The sequence below is a fragment of the Triturus cristatus genome, chromosome 4_1 (genome assembly GCF_964204655.1).
Source record: "Triturus cristatus chromosome 4_1, aTriCri1.1, whole genome shotgun sequence".
NCBI lineage: Eukaryota > Metazoa > Chordata > Amphibia > Caudata > Salamandridae > Triturus > Triturus cristatus.
Window position 1 is genome coordinate 1,259,051,674 of NC_140585.1, and position 6,000 is coordinate 1,259,057,673.

At 38.6% G+C, this 6,000-nt stretch overlaps 1 long non-coding RNA gene across 1 annotated transcript in view; it reads right to left on the reverse strand.

The window, feature by feature from the left end:
* LOC146856544 (uncharacterized) overlaps positions 1 to 3,335 on the reverse strand; it is a 229,217-nt gene extending 225,882 nt beyond the window's left edge. Inside the window, exon 1 of the long non-coding RNA XR_014980965.1 lies at positions 3,215 to 3,335. This is a non-coding gene — a long non-coding RNA (uncharacterized LOC146856544). The remainder of the gene's footprint in view (positions 1 to 3,214) is intronic.
* Between the last annotated feature and the right edge of the window lie 2,665 nt (positions 3,336 to 6,000).

Here is a 6,000-nt window from a genome sequence, read left to right on the forward strand (position 1 = left end):
ATGTCAAAAGTTTAACCCAATGCATTTCGGGCCGTTACTGCCCTCCGTCAGGGGTTCCTTTCTGTGAAGTTAACAAAACAAAAAGATTGTTTCATAGTATGTATTTATTATGCCATATGGCGGAAGTGAGAAATGTATCAATATCATGTGGGGCGGTGTGGAGAACAGTAGTCAACACTTTACATAAATGTTTAATAATTGGTGTGGAAAGTTTACGTGGTTTGCGTGTGAACGACAGTTATTCCTGAAAAGAAAAGGGAGAAAGAAATGATCTCTCAAGATCAATCCATAAAGGAGAATCTAGAGATAAGTAAGATACTAACTTGGATAGATGTCTTAATAGAAAGGCTTTATGATATTTAGGGAAGTCAGGTAAGTTTACACCACCTTCCGATTTTGGGCGTGACAATTTTTGTAATGCCATTCTAGATTTTTTGTTAAGCCATAAAAAGGATATAAGGATGGAATTAATTTTATGAAAGAACCTTATTGGTATGGGCATTGGGATATTGGAAATAATATAAAGAACAATAGGAGTCAACATAATGTTGATGGTGTCAAGGCGACCCCACCAGGAAAAATAGAGGGGGTGCCATTTAGTTGTAAGGGTAGTCAGCTTTTGTATACATTTGTCAACATTTTGAGAGATTGACGATTTATTGGATGAAGTAAACCACAGGCCAAGATATTTAATATGATGTGGATTCCATGTAAAGTTAGAGGTCGAAAAGTCCTCCTTAAAAGTATATTTAGTTAGTGGTAATATTTCACATTTCTCTTTGTTTAATCTGTAGCCAGAAACCATTGTATAGGTATAAACCTCTTTCAAGAAGGCCAGGAGGGTGCGGTGAGGGTGAGAAAGGAACATAAGTACATCATCTGCATTAGCTGCAAATTTAATTTGTTGAGTGTTTGAAATAAAGCCAGTAATAGATTGGTTTTGTCATGTTCTGTATAAGAAAGGTTCTAAAGCTAGGTTAAAGAGGAATGGGGATAAGGAGCAGCCTTGCCGTACTCCTCTATGAAGAGTAAGATAAGGAGCTGTAAGACCATTAAAAAAAATCACAGCTTTAGGGTCTGAATAAAGCACACAAATCAAAGAAATAATTTTCGAGCCAAAACCAAACCAAGACAGTGTTTGAACAATAAAAGGTCAATATACTCTATCAAAAGCCTTTTCTGCGTCTAAGGCAATCGCAGCAAGAGGTTCTGTGTATTTTGACGATTTGGATATAATATCAAAAAACAAACATGCATTATCAGCAATACAGCATCCCTTGCCCTTGTTCCTTGCCCAATAAGTGAGGGAGATGTGACTCAATTCGGAGGGCTAATGCTTTAGAAAAAAACTTGTAATCTACATTGACTAGGGAAATGGGTCTGTAGTTTTTGCAATAGCGTAAATCTTTGCCTTCTTTCAGAATAAGACATATGAGGGCCTCTAAAAAGGTTCCTGAGGAATTGCCTTAGTCAGTGAAAGAGGAAATGAGAGTATGTAGGTGTGGGAGGAGTATTTGGAAAAATGTAAGTAAAATTCAACAGTGAAACCGTCAGGGCTTGGGGCTTTATCCGTCTTGGGGGTTTTGAGTGCACTAAGCATTTCTGCCTGTGTGATATTAATGTCCAAAGGTTCTACATTTGTTGAGGGATTTGTATGGTTTTGAATAGTAGAAAGATAAAGGGAAATGCCTGTTCCTGTGGGTGTGTTCTCTGGTGTATACAACCGTTTATAGAATTGTACAAATTCTTGTAAAGTGTCGGAGTCTTTGTGTTTTGGTATTTGATTATCATCCATTACAGATTTAATTTGGAATTTATTCTGTTTGGTCTTGAGGTAATTAGCTAACAATTTGCCTGATTTGTTTTGTCCTCCATAGAATTTCACACTGGTCTTCAGTAGATATAAAGAAGAACTTTCAGTAGTACCCTTATGGAATTTAATCTTAGCCTTTATAAGATCTGCAAGGCAATCTCTCGATTTAGAAGTATAATAGGAATGCTTCAGTCTCTTTATCTCAGAAAGAAGTTACGCATTAAGTAACCGAGCTTTCTTTCACTTGTTAGATGTATATCTGATGATAAAATCCCATGCAGGAGCTTTGAAAGCATCCCCAACTGTATGAAAAGTAATGTTGTCGGTGTTATTAATTTGAAAATATTCATGAAAAAAGGATATAAAGGAAGCATTAAAATTAGGGTCTAAAAGCAGGGAGTTACTGAAACTCCATCTTCTGGGAGATGCAGGTTGTGGCAAAATATCTGGCTGAATTGAGACGAGGCGTGGTCAGAAATGAGTATAGGGTCTATATCAGCTGAAAGCAAAGACTGGGAAACATTGTGCGAGATAAAAATGCAATCAATTCTTGATTGGGTTTGATGAGGTGAAGAAAAGAAGGTATATTCCTGCGATGAGGGATTGCTCAGTCTCCATGTGTCTGTTAGGTTTCGTTGTTTTATAGTTTGTATGAAAGCTTTGTGTGCTTTGTTTGGTATGAAAGAGACCCTGGAATTTCAGTCGAGGAAAGGATCAACTATCTGGTTACAATCTCCAGCAAGAATATATTCTCTGAAGGATTCTGTGCAATCAATCGGGAAATATGGGACCAGAAGGGAGCGTCACCATTGGTAGGGGCGTAAACATTAAATAAAGAAATTGGAGCCCTCCCGATCATTAAATGAGTAAACAGCCATCTACCTTCCTCATCCTCTTCTTACGAAACAAGCTTAGCATGCAAAGCTTCATGACACAAAGTTTTGACTCTGTTTCTTTTACTGACACCGGGTGAGTAGAAAACTTCGCCAACCCAATTTTTCTTAAGTTTTAAAGATTCAGTGATCGTAAGGTGGGTTTCTTGCAACAGAACAATGCTAGCATCTAGTTTAGATAAGTATGATAGTACACATTGTCTCCTGATGGGGGAGTTTAAACCTTTAACATTCCAAGTAAAAAAATAAGCCATAAAATATAAATACAAAGTAAATGTTTGAATAAACCAGTATTAATGCAAAAAGTATTATGTGAAACATGTAGTACAAATACAATAACATTGTAACTCAGAAGATTAATATATGAAGAAAGAGAAGAGAGGGAGATCGAACGTAACTAGTGGAGATCATTATAGTGAAAGGGAATAGAGGAGGGAAACAATGAAAATTTAGAAAGAGGTGAGGTTAGTGTGGAAAGTACTAGAGAAAAAAAGAGTAGCATACCTACATATATTCCAAAACATATGAAGGATGGGAGGGGATGAGGCCACATGGAACAATAACACGTCCGTACTCCATGAGGGAAGACGGGGAGGGCCGCAAGACAGACGACAGGTAAAGCAGGTGGATCATACAACAAGGAGATGTAACCTGTAGGGAGAAAAAAGAGGTTAAATAATGTTTAGCGGAACTTAATAAACAGAAACATCAGCTATTGTTTTACAGAGAAAATTCCTTGAAGTAGTTAGCAAGTCTTGAACCAGAAGATGTAACTAAACAACTACTTATTATGTGGTGAGGAAGTGTTCATAGTTTCTGCATAACAAGAGTTGAGAAAGCTTTTCGGTCTGATGGAATCTTCATAAGTAGTAGTCTTATAATTATAAGTTACTTTAACCCCTCGTGTGCGCGAATCAGCCAACGGCCGTCACGAGCACTACCTCGGTAGTGCTGTGCATGTCCGTTGGCTGACGCGGCCCGACCGCGCAATAAATTACCCGCACCGCGGCAACATTTACGCCGCGGTTAATGGGTTAAACAGGCATGGCTGAAAGAGGCCAAAGTGTGCACCAATAGAACAGAGGTGCAGTCTCATAGCCAGGAACTCTCTACGCCCATCGGCTGTGGCCTTTGCATAATCTTGTGAGAAGAACAAAGAATTACCTGACCATGAAATTCGTTTAATGGACCTGACTGCTGACAAGACCCTGAGCAAGTCAGTATATTCTAGGAAATACAAGCTGACCCCTCTCGGTTTCCTCACACTGGAAGAAGTTGTAACAGACGCAGGGCCCAGTCTGTGGGCGTGTTGAATGTTCAGATGAGTACCCTCTGGGTAAAGGTTATGATGTGGTCTGCTAATCACACATTTGAAGGGGATGTGGTCAATTCTGAGTAATTGAGAACGGACAGAGAGGAAGAAAATGAATCTCCAAAAGGCCACTCCTTCATCTCACCAATTTGTTAGACCTTTCGTAACCCCAACATCACTGTGGTCAGTCACAGTTATGGTAGCTGAAACCAATGTGTACAGGGTGGTATTTCCTGATTAATTGCCTCATGCAAACACACTACAGATTTATGCAAGAGTTTTGTGTTTTTCCTTATTTTATTTAATTTAGGCATTTTCTGTCAAGCAAGTTATTCCTGACCATGTCGGGGATGGTAGGGCAAGGCAGAGCTAAGAGGCGTCAGAAGGGTGTCGGACTGGTGCCCCAACAACCACTGCAAATATTACCCTCAATCTCGTGGGTGGAAGTGTTGGCAAAATGTTGCATGCCATTTTGCTGCAGAAACCCTTGCCCCGTAAAGCTTTATAAAGCAATTATAAATTAAATTGAAAAGAAGCAAAAGCGATGGCCATTACCACCAAGAAGTAAAAAAAAATCAATTTTGACCATCTGGATGCAGGAGTGAAGCAATTGCATGGTTTCATCCTGCAATGTTGGGTTTATAATGCAAAAGCAGGGTACAGTAGGGTGTCACGGCACAGTGGGGTGTAGCGAAATGCTAAAAGAATACTGCTTGTAGCAAGGTAGTTACTGGGAATAATTACCAACATGGTTTATCCTTTATTTCTCAGTGTTTATGTAGTGATATTAAATACAAATATAAAGAAAATAACAGATGATATTTCTCCTACAGCACAAATGTGACACTTGGGCTTAGTATAAGGGGAATAGCAGCTAAGCACTATTTTTCCTTGAGAAAAATAACTGGATAAACACTGATTTTGAGCAATATGCTAGGGTACATTAGGGTTTCATATCAAGGCAGGCTTTGTATGAACACTATTGTCATTATTTCACTCTTGGTATTATGATAATTAAAACTAATAACCAATAATAACATTATGAACAATAATAACAAGTACTACTGCTAACAACAATAATAATAATAATAAAAACAACGACCAATCTTCTTGTAGCACACAGAGCAAAATGAACTGCCTCGATTAATAAACAATAAATAGTGTATTATCAGACTCGAGGGTGCTGTTGTACTTGGTTTTGTTTTATTTTATTGCTTTCAGGTTCATAGTTTATGTTTAACTGTTTCTTAGGCACACACTACAAATCTCATTTCTACTAGACACCAGCAGCAGCTACAAATTGTTTCAACATAAAAGTAGCAGAAGACACTAAAAAGAAATATAATCAGCAATGAATAAACAATTGAGCAATATTTTTAATAACACATAAAATCCAGTTTCAACCTTGAAACACATTAAAACAGGGTTGCCTGCCACATACATCCTAAAGCAGACACAACATAAAAGAAGGTAGCGGCAGGATCCCACAGTAGTGCTGTATTGTCAGCGTAGACCATTTACAGGAGGAGGTGACAGTGTTTCTGACAATCAACTGCCCACGACAAGCAAACACAACAAACACCCAAGTTCCTGAATCCGTCTGAAAGAAAAAGAGAACTCATCTCTCGAAAGACTGGTTTCAAGTAGAAAGCATTCGATTGTCACAAACGAGATGCTCCCCAAGTTTACCCCAAAATGCCACCAAGAAAATAGGACTTTGATTCTAGTAGATAGAAGGTGACTTTTATACAGCTCTGGTAGTATTCTTGCAGTTTCCTCCTCGCAACGATAAGAAGTAACACAACCTCTGTCAGTAGTACTCCAATTATCCACCCTTTAAGGATCAATGGCAAAATCAGCCCCGTCAGCACCTGAACCAGCAGCTGACACTCAACAGGGGAATGCTGGATCAGTAAGTGAAACACTCGCTGCTGAGTTTGCAGGAAAAAGCATTTGTCAGTAGTTTGAATTTCACAGAGGAC